The sequence below is a fragment of the Otolemur garnettii genome, unplaced genomic scaffold, assembly GCF_000181295.1.
Source record: "Otolemur garnettii isolate 467f Iridium unplaced genomic scaffold, OtoGar3 scaffold00088, whole genome shotgun sequence".
Taxonomy (NCBI): domain Eukaryota; kingdom Metazoa; phylum Chordata; class Mammalia; order Primates; family Galagidae; genus Otolemur; species Otolemur garnettii.
The window spans coordinates 7956017-7970179 of NW_003852483.1; the positions used below are offsets into that span (position 1 = coordinate 7956017).

The window sequence follows — 14163 nt, forward strand, 5'->3', positions numbered from 1 at the left end:
CAAAGCCTTGCAGGAGGTTAGAACAGAAATAGAATGTTATAAAATGAAAAGTTGAGATTTATAATCAGTTCAGTATTCCTAATTTAAATTAGGTAAAATGGGCCAGGCATGGTGGCTCACATCTAATTCTAGCACTGTGGGAGGCCAAGGCGGGAATAACTCTTGAGCTCAGGAGTTCGAGACCAGTCTGAGAAAGAGCAAGACCCCATCTCTATTAAAAATAGAAAATTACCCAGGTGCTGTGAGCAGGTGCCTATAGTCTTAGCTACTCAGGAGACTGAGATAAGAGGATCACTTGAACCCAGGAGTATACGGTTACTATAAGCTGGGCTGACTCCATGACACTCTAGCCTGGGTGGCAGAGTGAGACTCTGACTCAAAAAAAAAAAAAAAAAAAAAAATTGGCCACGATGAATTTAAGAGACAGGTAAAAACAAAAAGAAGAGGTTATATATCTATTTAACAAGAACCCTGCACAATACATCATTGCAGTATGGATATAAATGCTTTGACATAAATGGTTTAAGGCAATCTAAGCTGTAAACAAATTAAGTGTCAAAGGGGACTCAAATTGAAGACGGTTGAGTCAACAGGATTAGCATCTTTGGATGAAACACAGATGAATACAGAACCATTCCTTCGCTCACTTCTTACTCTGACTATTTGGCTGCATTCCAGATGTTATTCTAGAGAGAATGACAAATCCAACAAGCCCTCTCCCCTCTCGTAAGGGCCATAAGCAGGAAATGAAGCAATCAAGTAAGTGGGAAAGTGCTGTGCAATCAGGAAAATAGGTAGCAACTCCAGGTAGCAGGATGGGGTCCAAGGGCCACCACAGACAATGTGACCACCTTCAACAGAATGGAGTGACAGCAGACCCAAGGCTATGTGTATGGAGCAGGCAACACTGTGGGGCTGCTGTCACGTGTCTTCTCAACTCTGCATTGGTAGCAGAATCCATAGGAGCTGAAAATCACAGAAAGACTGATTGAATCTTTGCTCGCCAGTTAGAAGATGCACTTATTTTAACGGATTTTATTATTTAAAAAATATGTCTAGCATGGAACTTGTTCAGCCTTGAAATTCCACCATGTTTTGGATGGGAAGTTTCACATACATAAGAATACTTAAGAAAATATGCACCAGGTGCAGTGGCTCACGCCAATAATCCCAGAACTTGGGAGGCCAAGGCAGGTGGATTGCCTGAGCTCACGGGTTCAAGACTAGCCTAAGCCAGAGTGAGACCTTGTCTCTAAAAATAATAGCCGGGCACTGTGGTGGGTGCCTATGGTCCCAACTACTTGGGAGGCTGAGGCAAGAGAATGGCTTGAGCCCAAGAGTTTGAAGTTGCTGTGAGCTATGATGCCACTATACTCTACCGAGGGTGACAAAATGAGACTCTGTCTCAAAAAAAAAAAAAAAAAAAAAAAAAATACAAAAACAAAAGTGATTTAGTGCGGTGGCGCCTATGGCTCAAAGGAGTAAGGCGCTGGCTCCATATGCCGGAGGTGGAAGGTTCAAACCCAGCCCTGGCCAAAAACTGAAAAAAAAAAAAAGTGATTTAATGAAAGACATATATACCCTGGTATCATAATGAAATAATTAAACCCATTGCCAAGATATCTGGGAGCCCATCTTGTTCTTGAATGATTACTCATGTAGTCATTTTACTTTATTTGATTCAATTATAAAATAATGTTTTTGGCTGGGTTAGGTGGCTCATGCCTGTAATCCTAGCACTTTGGGAGGCTGAGGCAGGTGGATTGCCTGAGCTTACGGGTTGGAGAACAGCCTGAGTCAGAGCAAGACCTCTTCTCTAAAAATAGCTGGGCACTGTGGCGGGCGCCTATAGTCCCAGCTAGTTGGGAGGCTAAGACAAGAGAATTGTTTGAGGCCAAGAGTTTGAGGTTGTTCTGAGCTATGATGCTGTGGCTATTATTATGAGGGTGACAAAGTGAGAATCTGTCTCAAAAAAAAAAAAAAAAAATGTGTTTGGTTTTCAAACATGGCTCATCAAGGGTTTTGTGTCACAAATGAGGAAGTGAACAGACCTCTTCTTTCAAACAAAGCAGTTTTACTCTCATCAAAAAAAGGTTGGCTGTCTCTCCCTTCTTAAAATCAGTGGCCCTCTCGGTAATATATAAACGAGATAGTAGTTTTTAAAATCCATAAAAATCATGTAGCTTTCCTTCCCCTTTCCCAGGTCCACCTATACTCCAGAGTTTCCAGGCTGGAGAAGGCTTGGCCTTAGGAATAGGCTGTCTCTTGTTCCTTTTGAGATCCAGTCCTGAGCAGACTGCTGACCCCGTGGCTGGATCCACCTTAAATGGCTAATCAAATGTGCTTTTGCAGGAAGGCGCACAATGCTGTGGAGTTCATCATCCTCTCTACAGAGGAGGCGATGACGTTGGGACTCAGGGAGGGTAGGTGGTACAGGAGAAGGACAGAGAATACACGGCTAAGTCTAGACTTATCCTCCATCTTCTAACTCTGAAACTGGTGCTCCTTCTGCTGGACCATGCTGCCTTGCTTAGAGTTGAGATGGAGAGTCGGGGGAACCCAAGAGTGGTGTGTTGCCCAATAAAAGGCCAAATCTGGGCAGCTCATGTTCAATACAGAGCATGTGGTATGTAAGGTGTTGCCAAGATACTCAAAACCAATTCTTGAGCTGATATTGTCAAATGGTTCCAAGTATGTATCTTTAGAGCCTTCTTCATTAAGTCAATCATCTTTAACTGCTTTCATGAAAAAGATGTGGGAGTCCACTGGTTTCATGAAAATAAAACAAACAAAAAAATCCTCATCCACATTGTTATATAGTTGAAAAACTGCAAATGCAGTGTCCTCTGGCTGGCATGGACACCTCTAGGGGTCATGAGGACAGGATGATTATTCCCATTCACACATAATTATGTTTCATAATATGCAGTATATGAACCTTTAAATTGACTAAAGAAGTGTTAATAAATTATGATAATGCTTATTTTAAAATTACTTTAGATTTACCACAAATTACAAATACACATTTAAAAAATAAAACTTCTTTGTAGCTGGTAGGGCACCTATAGTCCCAGCTACTTGGGAAACTGACGCAAAAGGATTGCTTGAACCCAAGAGTTTGAGGTTGCTGTGAGCAAAGACATCACAGCACTCTACCCAGGGTGACCCAGTGAAACTCTGCCTCAAAACCCAAACAAACAAACAAAAAAAACAAATAAAAAACATAGGTCAGGTATGGTGCCTCATGCCTATAATCCCAGCACTTGGGAGGCTGAGGTGAGTAGATTGCCTGAGCTCACGGGTTTGAGATCACCCTAAGCCAGAGCAAGACCTCATCTCTAAAAATAGCTGGGCGTTGTGGTGGGCACCTGTAGTTGCAGCTACTTGGGAGGCTGAGGCAAGAGAATTGCTTGAGGCCAAGAGTTTGAAGTTGCTGTGAGCTGTGATACCACTGCACTTGACCAGGGGTGACATAGTGAGACTGTCTCAAAAAACAAAACAAAAAAACATCCAATTTACAAACCAGTAACATTAAAAAAAAAAAAGAAAACAAAACAAAACAAACAAACCCCCCCAAAAAACTCTGAAGGGGGAGTACCTATGAAAGCAATGGTTTAAGGATGGAAAAAGAACAACCCATTGCAAAAATTTACACACCGGAACAAGTGGAAGTTACACAGTACAGATAGAAGAGATTCCAAAAGGAATTCAGTGAAAAGTTGCCTGTCCAGACAAGGAACACACAGAAGAGAAGTGGCCAAAGGGGAAACCTCGTGCGTGATGGTACTGAGAAATTGAGAGAAAGGAATCATCTGTGAGAGAACTTGGGGCATTTTTGTAGAGTTCAGGCAAGAGGATGGAGGGACAGTAAAGATAGGAAAGTAAAAGGGTCAGAGCTGAATGAACAGACAAGGGCACACACCTGAGGGATCTGAGAAGAGAAGGGCATTTAAGCCAATCCCTAAAGGGTACTGCTTACTCCCAATTTGCAGGGAGGAGAGAAGGAGCCAAGTTCACTGTAATATCCACCTCACTTGAGTCTCTGACCTCTCAAAGACAGCTTCTAAACACAGGAGGAGCTGCACCTAACAGCCCAGCTCCTCAGGAAGCCTCCTACTCTCTGCCCCTGCACTTAGTGTCTGTGCCACTATCCTGGGACAGATTTGGTATTATTAATTAGGTGTACTAATTATGTATCTGGTATTATTAATAAGGTCCTTAACGATTATCTGGAATTATTAGGTATTGATTATCTTTTTTCCTTATGTATGGGCGTGTTGCATAGTAGCTGGGTAGAGGGGTGTATCTTGTTTTTCCAAAAAGACTATAAAACTTATGAGAACAGAGACAACTAATTTCTTGAGCTCTGTGCAAAGTAAGTACTAAAATGGCTCTTGAATAAAGAAAGAGTTCCATCTCCTAGATTCCCCAGTCTACACTACAACAGTTCATGAGTTATCCAAAGTTAGTATTAACACTTCTTCCATATAAAATAGAAATGGACCTGTAAATTTAAGGATTTTCAAAAGAAAAATGAGAAACTGAAAGGAAAAAGATTTATGTAGGGTCACAAAATTAATAATGAATCATTTCTGTAATTAATATTTTCTGACATGCATTATAAGAAAGCACAGAATACATTTTTTAAACAAGTCATGCTTTGACAACTGGTAATACTTAGTAATCAATCTGATTGTTTTGCATAATAGCAACATTGACTATGTTTCCAAAGCTATCATTTAAACATACCATAAATTACTATGTTCGTAAGATGCTGACTTAAAATACTCAACAAAAATAAATGAAAAAGGAAAAAAAAAAGAATGAAACACTCAAATTCTGCTGTTTAAGTCAAACCTCAAAGGGAGGGCTAAAACCCTTTATGACATTGATTCCACCTCTTTCCCTTATTTAGAAAACCAACAGAAAGTTTCCTCATAGCAGAAGTATTAACAGACTGACAGATGACTGAATTCTTTTATGTCCGAAACTGAATGTGAATTCACCAACTTAAAATTCAAAAATAGTACAAGCACCCATGAAAAGAAGTTTCTGGCCAGCTTTAACCTAATACTAGATATCCCTTAGGGGTCTTAAGCCCAGAAGTCTGTGAAACATAGAGATTTAACTGTTGTAGTTTAAAAAAATAAATAAATAAACATCATGGCTCTGAACTAGAACCAGTATGTGTGCTAGCTGTGGACCTGGCCAAGTTACTTAGTTTCAGACTTCCAGTTTCCTCCTCCATAAAATCATGAAACAAACATTTGCCTCTCAGGGCTGATTAAAAGATTAAACGAGGTGAAGTCCTATAGAAATGCTGGGCACAGGGCACATTCAATAAATGTGTGAGCGCCAATGTTTTCATCAGTAGAACTCAGGAAACTGGCATTCAGGAAGTACATGACTTGCTCAAGGCTGCCAGGTCTCCTAGTGTGGTAGATAGGAACTATTTAAAATTGATTCCTTAGGTAGAAAATTTAGTGGAAAAGGAGTGGGCCTAATACACCAGGACAGGGCTCGAGCATACATGCTCTGTAAAGTGCCAAAGAGTAAACCACCTTGGATTCGGTGGCCAGGAGTGCTCTAGGGAGGGCCACTGCAGCCATGTCATTATCTTGAGAAACCAAAGGTCTCCTGAGGAAAGGTGGGAGATTAACAATAAAACCCAAGTTTGACTGCCTTTCTATGTGTCACTATGTGTTTATACCCATGGCACAGAAAACAGTGAATGGCAGTATCCAATAGCCTTGAGTGGATCTCTAGGCTGAGAGAGTCCAGGAGGGTGAGAAAACTCACCCTCAAAGACTGTCTAATCTACTTCCCATCTTACTGTTCTAAAAAATCCTGACCATAGAAGAGAAAATTAAGTTTGATCTGTTGGATTCACTGTGATTACTTATAACACTTAAAAGGGGGGAAACCACATATAAAATAAGCCAAACTAGTAAAGTATTTGATCAATAAGCCTGTCCTGTAAATGAATTCCTCCCTCAGAAATAACCCCTGAATGAGTCTCTAACAGTAGAGCAGCAAGACGGTTTACACTGGCAAATCCAAGCCTTTCCATCTGTAGCCCACAAAGCAAACTTTGGGCAGAAGGTTCCCGTGGTAAGTTTGTTTCTTTCCTATGTTATTTCTAGCCCTTGTAACCATCAGCTCAAATGAACCTAATTCAATAGACATACAAGTATCTGAAAAGATTTTCAGAAACAGGAAAATCTACTGCAAACTGAGTCCTCCTGTATTAGCACATGTTTGATTCTACATGTCTTAAGGCTTCAGAATATTACTCATGTGTCTTTGCTTTGACATGCTGAACAAGAACATTCAAGACTAAGCTTTGAGATAATTCAGTCTGTCATATACTGTCATTTGCAAGGGAGTGAATGTTTCTAACTCAGTAAGTAGACTTTAGTGATTATACAACTAAAAAACAAATGCATGACTGTTTCTTCTGTGAAGTTATGTTTCCTTTTCTACATGAAAATGGATTAAAATCAAAACTTACAATCTAGCATATTTTTTCCTTTGTATAAAATGTGAAGAATGTGAAGCCATACAAGGGAAAGCAGGCCTGTATTAAAAATAACATGTGATTACACTAAATACGTATTAGTTTGGAAAAGAAAAGGAATACATCATGGTATTAAAATGTCCTGATGTGTTTCTAAGTAACAGAATCTTTGTGGTCAAATAAACTTATACTAAACTATCAGCTGATTTAAGCCAATCTTTTTATAAGAAATCTTCTGAAAGTTCATTTGTTTGCCTAAATTGTGAATTACCAAATTTATACATAAACTGTTTGAAAAGCTAATGTAACTAGTATTGTGACACAGAATAAAGAATACATTATACACACTTATAACTTTGACTCAAACTGTGCAAAAGCAAATCATGTAACCAAAATGCTTGTATCTCCATAATAGTCTAGGACAGTAGTTCTTCCCTAGAACTCTCAAATGATGGACTTCTTTGAGAATATGATGAAAGCTATGATGTATAATGGACTCCCTCTGCAGAAAAATACACATACATGTATAAAAACACTTTGCATGCATGCATCAGAAGATTCATAAAATCAATCCATGAATCTCTAGGTATTCTTGTATCCAAGTTAAGAATTCCCTGTGGCCCCTGTGGCCCCTGTGGCTCAATCGGCTAAGGCGCCAGCCACATACACCTAAGGTGGCGGGTTTGAATCCCCAGACTGGGCCCGCCAAACAACAATGATGGCTGCAACCAAAAAATGGCTGGTGCTGTGGTGGGCGCCTGTAGTCCCAGCTACTTGGGAGGCTGAGACAGGAGACTCGCTTGAGTCCAGGAGTTGGAGGTTGCTGTGAGCTGTGAGGCCATGGTACCCTACCCAGGGGGATAGTTTGAGGCTCCGGCTCAAAAAAAAAAAAAAAAAAAAAATTTAAATAAATAAGAATTCCTGTCTAGGGTAATACCTTAATTTACTGAAGCCATAAATATTTTACTAGAGTGAAGGATAAATAAAAGAGTTAAAAATTAATTTAAGGTAAATTGTAGGCAAAAAATTTATGACTTAAGACCCCATAGGTAATGACAGCAACATCAAATAAATAAATAAATGGCACTTGATTAAATTAAAAAGCTTCTGACAGCAAAAGAAATAGTTAATAGAGCAAATAGACAACCTACAGAATGGAAAAAAACATTCATGAACTATATGTCCAGCAAAGGCTAATATCCAGAATCTACAAAGAACTCAAACAAATCAGCAAGAAAAACAAAAACCACAACCACCACCAACAAAAACCCATTAAAAAGTGGGCAAAAGACATGAACAGAAATTTTTTCAAAGGAAGATAATAAACATCTGAAAAATTGCTTACCATCCCTAATCATCAAGGAAATGCGAATTGAAACCACAGTGAGATATCACTTACCCCTGATAGAATGGGTTTTATTAAAAAGTCCAAAAACAATAGATGGCATGGATGCAAAAAGAAAGGAACACTGTAGCTGGAATTGCAAATTAGTACAACCTCTATGGAAAACAGTATTGAGATTTTTCAAAGAACTATAAGTAGACTTACCATTCAATTGGCAATCCCACTGTTGAATACCCAAAGGAAAATAAGTCATTTTACCAAAAAGACACCTACATTTAAATGTTTATTGTATCAATTCACAATTGCAAAGATGTGGAATCAACCCCAGCACCTACTAATTAATGAGTGGACTAATAAAATGTGGTCTAAGCTGCGTGCGGTGGCTCATGCCTGTAATCTGAGGTGGGTGGATTGCCTGAGCTCACAGCTTCAAAACTAGTCTGAGCTAGAGCGAGACCCTGCCTCTAAAAAATAGCCAGGCATTGTGGTAGACACCTGTAATCTCAGCTACTTGGGAGGCTGAGGCAAGAGGATTGCTTGAGCCCAAGAGTTAGAGGTTGCTGTGAGCTATGATGTCATGGCACTCTACCAAGGGTTACAAAGTGAGACTCTGTCTCAAACAAATAAAAAATGTGGTCTATATATACCATATAACACTGCTCAGCCATAAAAAGAAATGATTAATGTCTTCTGCAGCAATTTGGATGAAACTAGAGATCATTATCCTAAGCAAAGTATCTCAAGAATGAAAAAATAACCAGCACATGCATGCTCTAATAATTTGGAACTAATTAATGGGAATACATAGGCACAGAAACTAAAAACTGTTGGAAATAACAAGGGTGAAAAGGGCAGGAGGGAAGGGATAAAAACCTAACAGGTACAATGAATACTATTCAGGTGATGGGCATACTTAATAGCCCTGACTAAAGCACCAGAAAAGCTATCCATGTAACATTTATACCTCCTTAATATTTGAGAATAAAGAAAACAGTTAATTTAAAAAAAAAACTGCCTTATTTGCCAATTATTTAGCATTAATTCCTCCATCATTTGGTGGTATTTTTAAGACTGCAGACAAGTTGAAAGAATAATACAATGGCCATCTACATACCCTTTACTTAATTCACCAATTAATAATACAGATACTCTTCAATTTATGATGAGGAACACCCCAAAATTGAAAGTATCTTAAGTTGAGGTGCATTTAATATACCTAACCTACCAAATATTATAGTATAAATGTGCTCAAAATATTAAATATCTACATTAGTCTACAGTTGGGCAAAATCATCTTCCATATAATTTATCGAATACTACACTGAAAGTGAAAGAAAGAATGACTGTATAGGTACTCGAAGTATGGTTTCTACTGAATATATACAAATTTTCTATCATCATAAAATAAAAAAATCATTAAGTTGAACCATCGTAAGTGTATTTGTTCAAATTGTTCATCTATCTCTTTCTACATCCATATCTTTCTCTATCCCTCTATCCATATGTGTAACCATCCATCCATCTATCCGTCTATCTGTATATTTATATCTGTATTTGTCTATTCATCATCTATTCATCTATTCATTTATCCATCTGTCAGCAGGGGACAGAATCTGGACTATCTGAATGTATACTACAGATATTCTGACATTTCATCCCAATACATCACTATGAATCTCCTAAGAACAAAACAATTATCGTACATAGCCATGAGACAATTATCACATTTTCTCACACTATCAAACCTAAGAAATTTAATGTTGATTCTGTATCACCTACCATCTAAGATCGCCTCAGCTGTTCTAATAATATTCTGGAGGCTGGAGTGCAGCAGCACAATTATAACTCACTACAATCTCCAACTCCTGAGTTCAACCAATCCTCCTTCCTCAGCCTCCTGAATACTAGCTCTGACCCTTTAAACCAGGCGTCCTCAAACTATGGCCCACAGGCCATATGTGGCCTGCCGAGGACATTTATCCGGCCTGCCAGGTGTTTTTGCCACTACTGCCTGTCCTGCTTAGCAGCCGGCTTGTCCCGGGGCCCGCAGTCTGACCCTCCAATGGTCTGAGGGACAGTGAACTGGCCCCCTGTTTAAAAAGTTTGAGGACCCCTGCTTTAAACTCTTTTCTCTGTTGTTATAAAAAGGATTTTGTATTTGACATGTTAAATCCATTGCCATCTTATTCTTTTTGAGATACTGAAATTGCCCCTTCATAGTGGCTTCTATGTTCCTTTACTGAGTCCTTGGTAAACTCTGTTCACCTTCATACTTCTTTGTATGATAAGCTATTACAGGCACACCTATACTTTGCCTGGCCCAGACCCGTTATTGGTAATTTCTCCAAGGAGCCCTGGCTCAGATCTGGAAGCACACCCATAGCAGTATGTGCTCACTGCTCTCAGGTCATCTCAGTGGAAAAAGGTGGGAAATTTATTTGAAACAAAATCATTACTTGTACAGATTCTTCAAAGCAAAGTGACCCTGTTATTTTTAAGACAGTCTTATTCTGTCACCCTGGGTAGAATGTGGCATCATAGCTCACAGCAACCTCAAACTGTTGGGCTCAAGTGATCCTCTTTTCTCAGTCTCCCCAGTAGTTGGGACTGCAGGCACCTGCCACAACATCTGGTTAGTTTTTTCTATTTTTAGTAGAGTCGGGGTCTCACTCTTGCTCAAGCTGGTCTTGAACTCCTAGTTCAGGCAATCTGTCCACCTCAGCCTCCCAGAGTGCTGGGATTACAGGCATGAGGCACCTCTCCTGACCTAAGCAAAGTGACCTTTAAAACATTCCTAAAAACTATTTGACATACTGACCATAAATTAAAGTGAATAAGATCTTCATTCTTAAGAAATTCAACTGGATTTACCTTAAATGACCATTTATGACTTTGGCTCATTTTTTGAAACCAGAAAGCTCAGCCCTGTGATACTGCAGAGCCTCTGCAAGGACAGGGCTTGTGAGGAAAATGCTGCAAGGTCAGGGAGGCACTCTATGAGCTCAGTGAATCATAGCCATGCAGGGTGTCAGGGTCAGATCAGATCACAGTTTTCAAGAAATGATGTAAACTTAGACTTTGATATAAAATGTCCTGGTTTTTAAAAATACTATATGCTCCCAGCAATCTATAGCCTATGGGTCACAACCTATATACAGTATTAAGCAAATTCAATATTAACCAAAGTACCTAGTCTTCCACAAGGAAGGGACACCTAAATATTACAACAGTGCATGAACTCTTAATCATCCATTCATTCACAGAAATTTTTGTGAGGATCTACTATATGCAAAACTCTATGTTATATGATTCAATAGTCTACTGCATTCTTAAACTGGGTATGTGCATGGCACCCTCCCTAATAGCCTTTGGGTCTTTGTGACTTTGAGGGCATCAGGGATGCCCTCACCACCCACCTGCTTCTTTCCACAGTACTTATACCACTTGTTGAATGAGTGGATGGCCTTCCTTATAGATACTATTATGAGAGAACATTATATAATCATTCCAATTCACTTAGAAGAGGGCACCAGACATTTGGTATTGAACATCAGAAAATTCTGTTTGTACCCTTTAGGACACTTACAGGTCTTTCTTGCCTCACTCATCAAACTTATTTGTATGAGATGATTTCTAAGGTCCTTCCCTATTCTTGTGTGGTTATTAGATTTTGACCACTGCTGTCCATTTCTAAACCAGAAGAAGTTCTGGAAAGAGTCTAAGAAATCATGTAAGAGTTTGGCTTAAGCAATTCATTTTTTATTTTTGCAATGATTAGAATATATAGGGCCAAAGAAAAAGAAGTTAGCGTTAAAAGTTTCTTTTATGGTGATCAATATTTGTGTTTATAGACTGTTAGCACAGAGAATATTACTTTTTCATTTTCTAATTTATCTTATTTATAACATAACGTACAGATAATTCGTGATTCCTAAAGTTATTGTTACAATACAACTGGATCAAGATTTAGACAAAAACCCAAAGAAGGAAAAAACGAAACAACAACAAACAATGAGATATATACAAAAGAACTAGGTTCCCTCCATAAGATACCCATAGCAACCAAAAATAGAAGATATTCTCATTACCATACTTTTCCTAGGGAAGAGGAGGTATACTGTTGTGTTTGGAATGACAACCTGGAAAGGGGCAAAGAAAAACTTCAGCTTTTTCCCAGATGGCAGGTTTGTGCCTGCTGCACCATCTCTGGCAGATGTGAGTTTTCCATGCCACAGGCCAAGACTATAGAGGGTTGGGCCCTGGGCCCATATCTCTACTACATAATTGGCAGAATTGAGTGAATAAGCCAAATATACTACCCCAGCCCCAGCATTATACTCCCAGGGCCTATTTCCTTCCCTCAGCCCTCTGACCAAAGATCAAAGAGAGATATTAGAGGACTAGCTGAATGCTCATAGTGCAGATAACACAAAGTAGCTGTAACATAACCTTTAGAAACACAATTTTACAGGAAGAGGCTCCCATCCCCTGAAATAAGGGTAGTAAAGCTGCACCTGGGAGTGCTGTACAGACAACTCAAGTGAAGGGAGTGGCTTGGAAGGATGATGTGGATATTTTCTGTGAGCAGAGATGTGAAAAACATGTCCTACATACCATGCAAAAATAGGAATCATTCATTGGCAAACTTTGATTTTTCAAGAGAAGCTGAAATCTTGTAATTTTTAAATATAGCAATTACACCTAACAAAAAGGTACACATATGATCTTCAAATGATAAAAAATGTCCATAGCAGCTTTTCAAAAAACTGAATATGTAAATAATATGTGGCTTATTCATATAATAGAATACTATGCAGTAACAAGAATGAATATCGCTAACCACAATAATATGGGTAGATCCCAAAAGCATGACACTGAGTGAAAAAAGCCAGTACAAAAGAAAATGCACAGTATGATTCCACTTATGTAAAGTTCAGAAAATAACCAATGGAGTCTGGCAGCAACTTCCTTGAGAGACATGAGAAGGGATTCAGGAATGGTGGGATTTCTTGATCAAAGATCAGTTTGTAAGAATTAATTGAGCTGTACTATTATGATGTGTTTAGTTTTGGGTAATGTACACGTCAATAAAAAGTTAAAACAAAACAAAACATTGTGCAGGACAAACTGAATTTTACCCAAGGGCTTCCTGTTTATGACTGTGCTCTGATGGAATTTAGGCAAACATTAGATGCTCTGGATACAAATATTAATAAAATCCAGTGCATACTTTCAAGTTTCAGATTCATCCAGTTAACAGATATATTTGCAACTTAAATATACTTGAATAAATAAGAATATGACCATTCTAAACCAAACAGGAGGGTTGTCATTCCCTTAGGTGCTGCAGGGCTTGAACTACATGGAAGGATATGTATGGGACTGTTAATGTTAACTCTCAGATTCAAAGGTCTAAGAAAGGATATTTAAGTGAAAGGAGGATGAACATCTAGCTCCCCTGTACTTCTGAGGTACAAGTATTCTCTCTATGGGTGAGAATACTCTACACCCTACAGCCACTGCACCTGGTCCCCATGGTCAGATTCTTTATGCCAAGAGAGAATGGATTCTGCTAACCCACTGGAAACAGGCTGGCTCCCAAATCTACACAACAATCAGGAAGATCCATTGGGGTCACTTAAACCAGTGAGTCTTTGTCACTAGAGTTAGAAAATTGTCCTCTTCTGGAAGGATTATGTCTTAGTTGATATGAGAACTGGGCAATCCCTTGGAATGAGTGGAAAAGGAGGCACAAATAACAAATTTCTTTTCAGACGATAGCATCTTCTCTGCTCTTAAGTCTCCCTAAATGTCAGTGAAGTCACAGCCAATAGTCTCTTCAAAAGGGAAAGCTTTATGGATCCCAAAAGGGTCACCTATACATACGTTTGCCTGCATACCATGTTATACTGGAGCCCAGAAGGAGCTCAGAGAGATGGTTTGCAGTTCCACTGACATGTCTATGTCAGGGCTGACAGCTTGTTAAAGCTAAAACTTTTAAAAAAAAGTCTTCAGAAATATGATTATCATAATAGTTTTAGTCAATAGAAGAAAACAAAATCTTGGCTTCTTTCTCAGGTACATCTGGAGGCAGAGTTTCATACTTTACCCAGACTGATAAATATTTTATTAGTCTATACAGAATGAGAGACTTCTGAAACTGTAATTTATATATACTCATTCACTTAAGGATCTCGTAAAATCTTTTTTCAAATCAGGTATTTCTTGAATGCCTCTGACTGCACTTCCAATGGCCAGCTGCCATGCATTATTAAACTCCCTTTTTTTTTCTTCAGAATCT

General features: G+C 38.9%; 1 protein-coding gene across 1 annotated transcript in view; it reads right to left on the bottom strand.

The window, feature by feature from the left end:
• The window catches only part of CENPP (centromere protein P), a 250447-nt gene that overhangs the window by 96560 nt on the left and 139724 nt on the right, over nt 1–14163 (bottom strand). The window lies entirely within an intron of this gene.